Source organism: Chelonia mydas, chromosome 5, assembly GCF_015237465.2.
Source record: "Chelonia mydas isolate rCheMyd1 chromosome 5, rCheMyd1.pri.v2, whole genome shotgun sequence".
Classification (NCBI taxonomy): Eukaryota; Metazoa; Chordata; order Testudines; family Cheloniidae; genus Chelonia; species Chelonia mydas.
In genome coordinates this window covers 23,739,573-23,754,321 of record NC_051245.2, presented here as the reverse complement: position 1 = coordinate 23,754,321, position 14,749 = coordinate 23,739,573, and the positions used below count along the sequence as shown (strand labels likewise).

At 41.5% G+C, this 14,749-nt stretch overlaps 1 long non-coding RNA gene across 1 annotated transcript; it reads right to left on the bottom strand.

The window, feature by feature from the left end:
* Positions 1-9,895: 9,895 nt before the first annotated feature.
* Positions 9,896-14,686, bottom strand: LOC122466032. Its single transcript, XR_006291233.1, has 2 exons — positions 14,502-14,686; positions 9,896-10,118 (listed from the first exon to the last, which is right to left on the bottom strand). It is a non-coding gene; the product is annotated as an uncharacterized LOC122466032 (long non-coding RNA).
* Positions 14,687-14,749: the final 63 nt, after the last annotated feature.

Here is a 14,749-nt window from a genome sequence, read left to right as displayed (position 1 = left end):
TCTCTCGCTCCGCACTGAATCTCAGGGTGCTGGCTACTACGACTTCCATGTGCTCCAGAAAGATTGACGTTTTTTCTTGAATGTGACACTGCCGCAGTCACTAACTTCTTTGTCACCTCCTGGCTCAATTGGAGTGTCCTTTGGCAACTTCTGCATCTTTTTGGTCCGTTTCAAACATGGTTTCACAGCTGCACTTGGTATAGGAGCAAGGGAATTGGCAGCATGCATCTTTTGGGACACCTCTCTAGGTCCTCAGATCCAGACTATATCTAAAACTTGCTGATTCTTTCTGGATAACATCTCTAAGTTATGGCCTTTCCTATCCATCCACATAGCTACCACTGTTGTTCGAGATGTCCTCATCTCTCAGCTAGATTACTGTGACATCCTTCTCTCTGGCCTTGACAAATGTAGTCTTGCCCAACTCATACAAACTCAGAATACTGCTGCAAAGATCACATCCCTCACCTGTTGCTTTGACTACACCACCCTCCCTTTGAATCCCTCCACTGGCTTCCACTTCTCTATCGCGTCAAACATAAGCTGTTTGTATTTACTTTCAAGGCCCTCCACAGTCAGTCCTCACCCTCCCTATCAAATTTCACTCACGGTCGATGCCCACCTCTGATTGGTCCACGACACCAGCATCCACTCCCCACATGCTACGTTTTCAAACAAGCTCCTTTGTGCTTTCTCCCATACTGCCCCTCATGCTTGGGAGGAACTCCCTGTAAGCATGCACAGAACTACCTCATTATCCACCTGCAGATTCCTCCTCAGAACTCCCGTTTTCCATGATGCCTACAAAAACATGACAGTGGTTAGGCTGTTGGTGTGCAGAGACGGCTAACTATCATGGTCTTGTCTCACTGATGTCTTGTACGCTCCTGTCTGTCTGAATCAGTCTGACTCTTTTTATATTTAGATTGTAAGCTCCTTGGGAAAGGGACCTTCTGTTTGTACATCGCCTAGCGCAATGGGGCCCCAATCCATGACTAGAGCTCATAGATGATACAATAATACTGCTACTAATAACAGGACAAAGTGTTTCACTTAAGTGTCAAGTCTGTTACTGCCCACTGATGGAATTTCAGTATCTTATTTAATTAACTTACGTATTTCAAATTCTTTTCATTGAGTGATTTTTGTTTGTTAAAATAACATTTTTTTCAGGCAAAGAATTCAATTTTATAGCTGCACAGACAATCTTGAACTTCACTGCAAAATCATTTCTGATGGCCAGACTTTTTTTTTTTTTTTTTGAGACAATTACACACTGTTTAATAAGCACTCAGGTATTGAGTTTGTTAGGAGAGGATGCACAGCACTCTTACTAATTTCACAAGCACTCAGCTCAGTCTGACCCCGCTCTGACTTCTGCAAGCATCCAGTTCATGCTAGACATTCTGAGAGGCTTAACACAGCCTTAGTATAGAAACCACCATTCTTAAACATTTTTTTTTAAATCACTTTTACTAAGGTTTACAAGATCCTCAGTTTCAGAGTAGCAGTCATGTTAGTCTGTATTCGCAAAAAGAAAAGGAGTACTAGTGGCACCTTAGAGACTAACGAATTTATTTGAGCATAAGCTTTCGTGAGCTACAGCTCACTTCATCAGATGAATCAAATAAATGTGTTAGTCTCTAAGGTGCCACAAGTCCTCCTTTTCTTTTTGCGGATACAGACTAACACGACTGCTACTCTGAGACTCTGAAAGACATTCTTCAATAACTTGTGGGGAGGGAGAATGTTCATATTCTGTGTAACATGACGCCTGTGCCCAAGTCCCCCAGAAGGGTTGTTCCTTCAAACCAGTACAAAATTCCTCTGAGCCATATTGGCTTCTGGCATAGTATCTGAAACTGAACAAAATGTATGAACATAGCGTTAGTCCACAGCTTGGTTAGTGACAACAAAAGAGCTATTTTTTAAAATGTTCCAAGGTTGGCACAGAAAGCAGACGAACAAGAATAGCTGTCATACTGATACAGTGAGAAGTATAATTCTGCAGGAGCTTCAGTGGGAGCAAGATCTGGCCCCAAATCTCTACGTTTTGATTTCTGATTGTCCATCATTCATGGATTCCTATATGTAGCTTGCCTAAGTCTTTTGTGCTGAAGCACTATCTGAAAACATATTTTCTCTACCGCCTCCACTCCCCATCCCCACACCTAGTGTTTGGCTTGGAAAGGAGTTAGTGCTTCTCTAAATTCTCTCCATTTTGCATGTGTTCTTTGGCTTAAACATGGGAAGAACAACACGTAGTATGTTTATAGAAGTCCAAGGCCAAAAGGGACCATTGTCAGACTAGATGATCACCACCTGCATAGCACAGGCCACAGAACTTCCCCAAAATAATTCCAACAGCACATCTTTTAGAAAACCATCCACTCTTGATTTAAAGTTCTCAGAAATGGAGCATCCACCACCTTGGTAAAATTGTTCCAAATGTTAATTACCCTTACTGTCAAATTCTGACCTTGGTTCCGGTTGGCGTATGTCTAACTCCAACTTCCAGCCATTGGACGATTATACCTTTCTCTGCTAAATTTAAGAGCCCACTTTAAATACTTGCAATCAAGCCACTGCTTAGACTCAGAGCTCAATATATTTAATTTAGCAAAGAAGGCTATCCCTTTTTTCTAATCCTTTAATCATTCTCACATGGCTCCTCTTCAAACCCTCTCCAGTTTATCAACATCCTTCTTGATTTGTCGGCACCCGGACTAGACACATTATTCCAGCAGAGGTCGTACCAGTGCCAAATACAGAGATAAAATAACCTCTCTACTCCTACTTGAGATTCTCTTGTTCATGCGTCCCAGGACTGCATTAGCTCGTCTGTCCACAGAGTCACATTGGGAACTCAAGACAGCTGATTATCTACCACAAACCCCAAATCTCTTTCAGAGTCACTGCTTCCCAGGATAGAGTTTTCCATTCTGCAAGAATGGCCTACATTCTTTGTTCCTAGATGGCTACATGTAAATGTAGCCATACTAAAACATATATTGTTTGCTTGCATCCAGTTTACCAAACAATTCAGATTGCTCTGAATCAGTGACCTGTCCTCTTCATTACTGACCACTCCCTAATTTTTGTATCATCTGCAAACTTTATCAGTGATTGTTTTCTTCCAAGTCACTGATAAAAATCTTAAATAGTGTAGGGCCAAGAACCAATCCCCATGGAATCCCTCTGGAAACCTGTTTGACAATTCAATGTTTACAGTTACATTTTGAGACCTATCAATTAGCAAGTTTTTAATCCATTTAATTTATGCCATGTTCATTTTATATCGTTCTAGTTTTTTAATCAAAATGTCATGTGGTACAAAGTCAAATCCCTCACAGAAGTCTGAGTATGTTATGTCAACTGTATTACCTTTATCAACCAAACTTGTAATCTCATCAAGAAACACAAGTTAGTTTGATAGGATCTATTTTCCATAAACCCATGTTGACTTGCATTAATTACATTACCCTCTTTTAGTTCATTATTAATCAAGTCCCATATCAGCCACTCAATTATCTTGCCTACCACTGATGACAGGCCTAGAGTTACCTGGGTCATCCTACAGGTTTCAGAGTAACAGCCGTGTTAGTCTGTATTCGCAAAAAGAAAAGGAGTACTTGTGGCACCTTAGAGCTTACAGCTCTGTAGCTCACGAAAGCTCATGCTCCAATAAATTGGTTAGTCTCTAAGGTGCCACAAGTACTCCTTTTCTTTCTGGGTCACCCTAGTTACCCTTTAAAAAAAATTAGCATAACTTTAGCTTTCTTCCTGTCTTCTGGAACTTTCCCAGTGTTCCAAGACATAGTGAAAAAGCAACATTAGTGGTCCAGCAAGCTCTTCAGTCAGCTCATTTAAAACTCTTGGATGGAAGTGATCTGGACTTGCTGATTTTAAAATGTTTACTTTTGGTAGCTTCTGTTTAATACCCTCCAGAGATGAGTGGAATGGAAAGAGTTTTATCTGCCCCCCACCCCCAATACAGAACAGCTATATATCATTTCTGCCTTTTCTGCATTATTATTGATCATTCTACCACTTCCATCTAGTAATGGACTAATACTATTGTCAGGAGTCTTTGTTTTCAATATATTTTTTAAAAAACCTCCTTATTATCCTTAAGTCTGCTGGTTATAAACTCCCCCCTTCTGTCCTTATCAATCTTCTACAGTCCCTAACTTCTGACTTCTATTCATCACTATCAACTTCCCCTTTCTTCCATTTGTTGTATATTAATTTGTATACTGCCTTCACTTCCCCTCTAAACCAGGTTGGTTTTTTAATTATTATGGCCTTTTTTCTTTTCTTTTCTTTTCTTTTTTTTGGGGGGGGGGGCATCTAATAAAATGTTCTTAAATCATTCCAGTTATCATTCACTTTTTTCTGATTAAATTCTTCCTCCCAGCTAACTTGGCTCATAATTGTTTTCAGCTTGTGAAACTGGCCTTCTTAAAGCACTAAGTACATATTACTGTTCTGGACTTCATTCTGTTTGCACATTATAAATGTAATCAAGCCATGATCACTTGTACCTAAGCTAACATTAACTTTTAGTTCAGTTCCTCTTTATCAGTTAGGAGTCTATTAAAGAATTCCCTTGTGTTGACTGTAACGCTTCTTGAATTAAGAAACTGTCACTTCTAATGTTAAATATTCCAATGATGTTTTAGTACTGGCGTATGTCATTCAAACTGAAGTCCCCATGATCACGCAGCTTTTCCCCTAACACATTATAGATAGGTCCATAGGAAGGAGCTTATCCTTTTTCCTATTATGATTTGGTGGTCTATAGCAGACACCAACCAACTCCATCTTGGGCTTTCAGTGTTAGGACATTGATACATAAGCATTCAAATGACTTTCTTCTGAGTGATCAGTGATTCAGAAATAGGGAATGCCATTTTTGACAAACGGCCTCTCCCTTCCCCTTTTGCCCACTTGATCCTTCATAAATAGGGTTTTAACAACTGATTTTGGTCATTCCTATTGTGCAAATCATCCCACCAGGTTTCAGTAATACCAACTAGACTGAAATTTATACTCATAAATGAGCAATTCCATTTCCTCTTGTTTGTTACCCAGGCTCCTAGCACTGGTGTATAGGCAACTCAGTAATTTCTTTTCTTCTTTAATTTTGTTTCAAATTTTCTTGTTCTGAATGCTCATATCATCCCTCTTTTTACCCTCCCCTCTTGCTATTAGGTTACCCCCATCCTGACTACTCTAGCTAGCCTTCCCTGAGGAATTTGGTCCCTCTTCTATGGAGCTAGAGGCCATCCAAACTATACAGCCCCCCTCTGCATGGAAATTAGAGCAAATGTTCCACAAAATCAAAACTCTCCTTCCTACACCACTTACCTAGCCAGAAGTTCATATCCAGAATCTTCAAATATCCTCTAGTCTTAGTTTCAGCCAGAATTCTTTGTTTTATAGTGTGTGGGCTTTTGTTTGTTTGTTTTTGACATGCAACTTCAAGAGATCTTAGATTTAGTCTCTTTTATTCTCTTTGTAAAGGTGTGGGCAGTCCCTGCACGCTCCCTTGTGGCTCAGTGTGGCACTGCCGGTGTGTTCCACCCTAATTTCCCCAAGTGGAGCAGCAATAGATTAATCTTAATAGCGCAGGGAAAGGAAAAGCCAAAACACATTAACCAAATGCCAGGTCACCTTTTAATAAGGTTTCAGGAGAGCACTCCTACAACAACCACTTCATCAGCACGGTGGCTCGGAGCTCCCAAATAACATTCCCAAACCCAAGTCTGAGTCAGCTACCTGAAAGAAAAACCACCACATACTACAGCCTTCTACCTCATCTCTCTCCTTAGCTTCCTGTTCCTGTATTTAAATAGCTCAGCAGCAGGCTGGAGTCTACAGCCTGTCCTTTAAAGGGGTAGTACACTTTTCCCCCATATATTTTCATACTCGTATATTACTATATATTGAATCTTCCACTAGCTATAATGCATTTAAAAAACCTCCAAAAGGCCATTTGTTCTGGTAGCTTCAGGGAGGCCAATTATTCTTGCACTTGTACTTCTTATTTGATTCTCTAGAATCTCCACTTTATTGTTTACAGTGTTTTCCTTGAGAGGCTGTATGGTGATGTGCTTTACTGGCACTTCTGCTCTTTTGGTCTCAGCAGTATCAAAAAGGCTGAACAGGTCAATCACCTGTGAGACTGGGGTGAAATCCTCGCCCCATCAAAATCAGTGTGAGTTTTGTTGTTTTTCAGCAGAGTGTCAAAATTGGTATCTAGAAGTTCAGTTGCAATATGGATACTATTAACATTTGGCACTCTCTTCAAGGAGAATTTCCTTTAGTAGACTCACTGATAAAACCTATTACTCCTGATACATTGTCTACAGTGTTGCACCTGAGGCAAAGATGACAAGCATGTAATTTTTCCCCCATCTTCCCATCTCCCTGGGTTTCTCTTAGCTTATGTATTAATTTAGATAGAATACATGGACCCAAAGAGCTAACGGTGTTAACATGACCCTGTCACTGTCCAGCATTAAACAGTGTTAAACAAGGTTTGAGGTTTGATATACAGAGACCATCACATCATCAAAAATCCTTTTTAACCTTTTATTAAAGATACAGAAAAGAGGAAAAATAGTTTAAAGCTTTTGAAATGTAAAGTATTAAGCACAGTTTTCATTTTAACATCCTTGTTCCCTTTCTGTCTAGCTAGAGAGATACTTTTACAAGTGAAACCCCCTTTTGTTAAGTCTTTTTATATGGTAACTGTTCTTTTTTGGGGAAAAGAGGAAAGATAGGCTGGAACTGTTGTGTGTGTTGGCTTTGCTGTTCAGTCAATTCCATTCCCTAGCCTAGAGGATAAAAGACAAATGCACACAAGGGAAAAGACGAGAACAGCAAAGATAGAAAATGCAGCTTCTATCTCTGGTATTGACTTTCTCTTGCAACCTCACGGCTGAAAAAACACAGGCCAGGTACACAGTTTTATCAGCCACTCCATAACCCAGCAAACTTGTACCAGTATCAGGTTGTTTAGGGCATTGCTTCCAGTTGCAATTTCTGGTCATGGACTCAGTATTGCAAAATATATAGTCTTGGCTGGCTAAACCAAACATATTAAACAAGAAAAAGAATAAAGTGGGGAAGGAAAATGACATATTGTGTGACTGAGTGACAATCTCACATCTTTTTAGCTATCTATAAACCAAAAGGGATACATACAGGAACTGGAAGGAGGGGCATGTCACCCAGGAAGCATACATGGGAATAGCACAAGCACGGGAATAGCAACATCAGGAAAGCCAAGGCAAAGGAGTTACAGCTGGCAAGGAATGTTAGAGACAACAAGAAGGGGCTCTACAAATGTGAGACAAAAAGATCAGAGATGGTGTGGGTCTGCTGCTCAATGGAGAAGGTGAGCTGGTAACAGAAGATAATAGGAAGGCAGAGCTGCCCAATGCCTACTTTGCTTCAGTCTTCTCACAAAAAATTACTGGACGACTAGCAAAGTTACCATAGACAATAAAAGGGAAGGGAGGCAGATTGGGATAAGTAAAAAATGTCAGATCTTCTGAACAATTTGAATGAATTCAAATCAGCAGGGCCTGATGGTGTTCACTTCAGGGTACTAAAGGAATTAGCCAAAGAAATCTCAGAGCCACTGGCAATAATATTTGCAAACTCATGGATGACAGGGGTCCCAGAAGACTGGAGAAGGGCTAAAATAGTGCCCATCTCTAAAAAGAAGGAGCCAGGAAACTATATAGACTGGTCAGCCTGACTTCAGTATATGGGAAGCTACTAGAGCAATGTATAAACATGCAATTTGTGAATACATGGAGGAGGAAGGGGTAATCACTAGCAGTCAGCATGAATTTACTTGGAAATCATGCCAAACCAGCTTGATTTCCTTCTATGACAGGACTGGGGGAATGTGGTGGGTATAATATACCTGGACTTCAGCAAGGCTTTTGGCACAGTCCCATGTGACACGCTGGTAAGTAAGCTGGAGAAATGTGGGCTCGGCGGAACTAACATTAGGTAGGTAGATAATTGGTTAAACAACTGCAAACAAAGAGTAACTATTAATTGAATGATGTCAGATTGGAGGGAGGTCTCAAGTTGGGTTCCACAAGGATTTGTCCTGGATCCAGTGTTTAACCTCTTTAATAAAGACCTGGATGTTGGAAGAGAGAGCATACTGATCAGATTAGCAGATGACACAAAGCTAGGGGAGTTGCTGCTTGCCAAACACTTTGGAGGATACAGCTAAAGTTCAGAGGGATCTTGATTAAATTGGAGAACTGGGCGGTAGATAACAAAATGAAATTCAGTGAAGACAAATGTAAGATGCCACACTTAGGGAAGAAAAACCAAATGCACAAATATAGATGTAGGGGATAACTGGCTTGGCAGCAGCACTGCTGAGAACAATCTGTGAGTTGTGGTGGATCACAATCTCGGCATCAGTCAACAATGCGATGCTGTTGTAAAAAGCCCCAAATGCAATTTTAGGTTGCATAACAGACGCATAGCATGCAAATCAGGGGACGTGATAGCACTGTTCTACTTGGCGCTGGTTAGGCCTTAGCTAGAGTACTATGCCCAGTTTCGGTCACCAATGTATAGAAAGGATGTAGAAAACCTGGAAAGAATCCGTAAGTGAGTGACAAAGATGATCAAAGGGATGAAATACAAGCCATATGAGAAGTCTGAAGAAACTGTGTGTTTAGTTTGGAAAAGAGGAGATTAAGTGGGGACATGATAGTGGTCTTCAAATACTTGAAAGGTGGACATAAAAAAGATGGATAAAAGTTGTTCTCTTGCCAAAAAGGGTAGGCAATGGGTTCAAACTACAGCATAGCAGATTTAGATTAAATTTCAGGAAAAATTTCCTTACTGTCTGAACAGTAGGAATAGACTGCCTAGGGAGGTTGTGGAAGCTCCATCACTGGAGATTTCCAAAAAGAGGCTGGATAATCACCTTATCTAACCTCCTCCCAGGGTTAGACAGATGACCCTTGTGGTCCCTTCTAACCCTATGATTTTATCCCAGGTGGTATTTGGGGTTTAGCCTGAGGTGGTGATGTCATCTGGCTCCCTCTCTCTGCCCTGACCTTGTCAGGACACTTCTCAGGATTAGGATGAAGAAGGTACAATGGCCTCATGTTCGATTGCAGAATCTGGTGTGGGCTGGCAGCCATGATGATGATTCCTCTTCTCTCCTCTCACAGTCAACTAGCATTTACCTCCCCCTACTAATCTTCTTTCCAAAAATCTTTTTTCTTGTAAGGACCCCAAAAGGAAGTGATGGGTGGAATAGCCCATCCCCTCATTACTTTGTCCACCAATAGGCTTAATTTCTGACACAACAGTTTTGGTTCATTGATTTCTAGTCCCACACATCTCTTATCACAGTCCTGGGGTTCCAAACTGACCTTTTTTTGTCTGGACTAATTCAGGTTTTTGTCTCCCTTCCACACCTTTCCCCATCAATATTTATTGTTAGGGGTTATTATAACAGTTGATAAACTTTTATGCACTTTCCCACAGTCAGTTCACGGATGGGGTAAATTTGTAGGCCCAACTATTAAAAATGTCATCACAGTGATACAATTCCATTTTTCAAAAGACAAGTGCAAAATTATTTGGTTCCCAAGTCTGTTAAACGGACCATGTCATGGTTCCCTGCAGCCTGGTCTCCAGGAAGTCAACAGATTAACAAGTTGTTTCAGATGGAAACTGCCAATTCAGCTAAGCTTCATGTTAAACCAATGTTTTTTAAGAGCTTGTTTTAAAAAGATAATGAAACCAGCTGTATTTCAAACATGATCCTCCTTTTGTGGTTTGTAGCTGGGGGAGGGAGAACCCTGCATGTGTCTTTTTGACTATAAAGTCAAGTAGATTTTTCTTTTTTTTTTTTTTTTAAAAGCCAAATGCTAGTTTTCTTCCACATACACCAAAATATCTGTAAAATGCAGGGGCTATGTACTGAACTAAGAAAATAAATGAAGCACAATTACCTTTGAATATGCAAGAGGGTGAATCCTAGTGGTCTCTGTCCTTGATTAATCTCCATCAGTTAGCAACTTTTCTCTCTGTACAGCAGAGATCCTGGCAAGCTGCATCTACATAAAATGCTTCAGAGTAAAGGTCCAAGGAGGAGCATGAAGAACAGTCACATGAAACAGTTCTGGTTAGCAGTTGCAAAATACATAGATGCAATGGGCAAAATAAGGATGTATCAGAGCACTGATTCTCCTCACCGTCTAATAATGCGGTTATAGAGAACATATGGTCTCAAATGAAACTGATTTAAAACCAAATTGCAAAATAGAAAGTGGGACAAACTCATTTATGGAAAATATTCTGCAGATCAAAATAATATGGAGCAGAACAAAGATTTCTACATATATTTGCAGAGAGTTAGGAGTTGATACAGAACATTTCTTTGACATCATAAAGTAGATTCCTTATTTATTAAATATAATTGGCTTATGTGGCATGCACTGTTCTTCCCATATGTTTTCAATAATATATAAACTGAAATCATGGGATACATGGAAAACAAAAAAGAAATACAATACCATGGAAACTGAGCATAAAAAAAATCACATGGATACAACAGTTTTAAAACAGTTATTGATAGACTTTGTTTGAGATTTCTATCCTGTATAAATGTATTTGTTCTTTGTTACACTGTCCCAATAGATTACAGCTCATCTTTGTTTGAATTTGTTTTTTGATGTTTCAGTTAAAACAAAACTTCTTCCCAGTGTTCAGGAGTTGGATGAACAAGATCATTTAATTATACTAGTGCCCTAAATGGCCTTTCTGAAACTGAATTAACCAGTTTACCTACAAATATCAAAAAATGACTTCAGAAAGATTTGTAAACGAGCTTCAAAAGTCTGTTTAAAAGTGAAAAGAAAGAAAGGTTTACTAACCATAAAGGGAAGAGTTTTATACTGCATGACATGAGTGACTTAATTACTGCGCCTGATCTAGACAAACTTTACAGAGATTGTGGTTTTTTTGTCTGTTTATGATGATGGCCTGAAGTCAGGATTAGTCTACCTGGCATTAAAAACCAACCAAACTTCTAATACTGGAGATTCCTGTTTTAATAATATATATCTCCTTATGTATGTCAACTGACGTACACTCCTGTTTACATGTAACTGCTCACCAAATTGTTATGGAGGCACGGGTCAGGACAATATATAGCTAAGTTTGAGGCACATGTTCCCCAGTTAAACAGGAGGTTTAGATCTTTATTTTGTTAAGAACCTCATTGAAATGGAAATAAAAAATGAATCTGAGAATGTAAAGGGTGAGCACTATTTGACTTTTTAATTGGTAGTTTGATGGAAATTAAGTTGATACAGAAAGAATAAGATTTCCAAAATCACCCCGTTATGGAGTTATTTCACCTTTTAAAAAACATCTGTTCTGGGATCTGTGCCCTGCTCCACATTTTGCTACGTGGGTACTAATTATTACAGTACTCATTATAAATATGTAGTGTTTGTCTGTGGTGTGATTTGCTAAACCTTTTCCATAAGGGAAAAGAAATGCACCAATATGGATGTGACTGAGACCATGTCTAAACCACACAGTTAAGTCAACGTAAGTTACACTGACAATCATAAGGTGCTGTAATTACATCGCTTGTGCATGTTCACACAATGCTCCTTGTTTTGGTAGAGCACATCCATAATTTGTGCTCTAGCACCAGCAGAGAGAGCAGTAAACTGTGGGTAGCTATCCCACTGTGCAAATTGCCACCTTCTCCTGCTAGGAGTTCTGGTAATGGATCACAGTGCATCATGGGGGTGTGATTGCTACCCCCATTATGCAGTTTTCTCCATCCCATAATTCCAAGGGCTTCAGACTGTGTTTTGCACCGTTTTTCAACTGCCCCTGTAACCTTTGCACCCACCATCTCTGCTTGAAAGCATGGATCCTGCACTGCTCCCCAGTCTTGTGATGAACATTATGAATACAAGACAACTGATCCTGATCCACTGAACAGGAATCTGTGCTGCCTGCCCTGCTGTGTGCCACGGAAAGAAACAATTCAAGATTATTGTTGGCATTTCCAGGACAGCTGCACAAGGTGGACCGTCGCTATTGGGCTCAGGAAACAGGCATCGAGTGGTGGGATCAGATTATGATGCAGGTATGGGATGACAAGTAGTGATTGCAGTACTTTTGTATGTTCAAAGCCACCTTTCTTGAACTGTATGCGGAGCTCACACCTGCCCTGTGGTGCAAGGACACCAAAATGAGAGCAGCCCTAACGGTGGAAAAGCATGTGGTGATAATTATGTGGAAGCTGACAACTCTAGACTGCTTCTGGTCAGTTGCAAATTGATTTGGAGTTGGGAAGTCCACCATGGGGATTGCAGTGATGCAAGTGGGCTGGACCATTAATCTCCTCCTGCTACAAAGGACTGTGATGCTGGGCAATGCGCAGGAAATAGCGGATGGCTTTGCAGCAATGGCATTCCCTAACTACATCAGGGCAATAGATGGCACGCATATCCCAATTTTAGCCGCAGACCATCTTGAGAGAACATCAACAGACAGGGCTGCTTCTCTATGGTATTGCAGGTTCTGGGGGATCACTGGGATTGTTTCACTGACATCAGTGCTGAGTGGTTGATGCAGGACACATGCATCTTCAGGAACGCTGGCCTGTATAGAAAGCTGCATGCAGGGATTTTCTTTTAAGACCAAAAGATTCCAATAGGAGATGTGGAAATGCCCATAAAGATCCTGGGAGACCCAGCCTACCCCTTACTCCTGTGGCTCATGAAGCCTTACACCAGCAGGAAGGAGCACTTCAACAACAGGTTTAGCAGGTGCAGAATGACCATAGAATGTTCATCTGGCAGATTACAGGGTTGCTGGCACTGCCTTTTCGACAGTTTAGACCTCAATAAGGAAAATATTCCCTTGGTCAGAGCAGCCTGCTGTGCTCTGTATAACACTTGTAAGACAAGGGGCAAAAGTTTCTCCAGGGGTGGAGCATAGAGGTGGATAACCTGGCATCTGATTTTGAGCAGCCAGACTCCAGGACTATTAGAGGGGCTCAACAGGGGGCCCTTCGAGTCAGGGAGGCTTTGAAGCAGGATTTTGACAATGAGCCCCAGTAATGTGTCTCTTTGTAATGAATTGAGCTAGGCATTGTTTACTTGCCACCTTGAATAACCCTGGTAATAATTCCTGCCTGAGCGTTAACTGTAGTCTGTAAATGTATGAATTTCTGTTGCAACCACCCTGTGCAGGACACAAATAAAGAATCACTGTCTGTGTAAGACTAAATTATTATTAAACAGCAATACACGATTAACATTTCTTACAAGGGAAATGACAATGAGCAGCACTCTCTGAAGTATCTCACAGCTGCCTGTAAGTCCAGCTGTCATTATGGAAAATGTCCCTAGGGGTGGAGTGCAAGGGGTACTGTGATGGGCCAGGAATGTGTCTGGGGAGGGCAAGGAAGGCAGTTTTACAGTCAAGCACACATGCTCCACCTGCAGCATAATTAGAGACCTCAGCATCTCTGTTCCTCCATGAGCTTTATTGTCCACTCCTGCCCGTCTCCTCTCCTAGCTCGCCATTTCTAGTTGCTCATTTATTGTCTCTCTCCATGCTCGGTGCTAGCTATCTGCCCGATCTGATGATTGCAGCAATTCACGAAACATATCTTCTCTAACTCTTCCTTGTTCGCCTCATCTGATGGAGGTGCTTTGCTGGTGTGTAGGAGCTCACCTCATCTGATGGAGGTGCTCCACTGGTGTGTAGGAGCTGGCCCTCAGGGGCACATCTGCAGAAGCAAAAGAAATAGTCAGATTTGTTTGGAAGCAGGGAGACCTGGATTTAATTCTTTGCTCTGCTACATAGTTCCTGTGTGATGTTGGGCAACTTGCTCAAGGCTGGGTGAACTTGCATTTTGGTACCCCTAGCCCCCATGGGTGTGGCACCCCACATTGGCTCCCCACCATCCCTTCCCCCCTAACCACTGCACTGTGCCCCTTCACCCCTAATGCCTGCTCCCCCTCCTGTACCCCTAATACCTAAACCCCCTTCACCCCAACACCTGCCCCCTCCTGTGCTCCAACCCCTGCACCTAACACTTACATCCCTCCATGTGGGCAAACTGACCTGGATGCACAGGGAAGCTAGCATTGCTGCTAGCTCCCCCACTGGACTGCTGCCCTCCTTGCTACTAAAATAAATACATAAAATAAATCCTGGCTCCCCACTTACCCCCAAAGTTCAGAACTTAAAGGGCAAACACAAAGAATTCAACACTTATCTTTCTAAAAACTCCCACGGGTTAGGATCTCCATAGTGTCAATCCTGTAATGGGCCTGCCCTGGGTCATAGGACTGCACTGTCCCTACAGACACCAAAGAGGGAGAGTGGCTCAGATTTAAAAATGTTATTAAAGCTAATGTTAAAATGATCTAATACACAGGTTAAGAAAAGAGTGTCTGTACATCTGGCTGCAGTGCTTCGATTATCCCAAAGTACAAAATCTGGTATAAAGGTCATAAAATCAGAGTACTACATCATGGGGGGAACCATGGAAGCAGCTTCAATAGAAAGGGGCTCTGCTCCCCGAGCCCCCTGTCTTGAGGATCCCTGCTCCCCCAAGCCTCTGTACCCCCCATTCTGTGTTGTTACTCCCCCTTCCGCTGAGTGTCCCCATTCCCCCCCATCCCTGTGCGGAGGGGCCCTGCTCCCC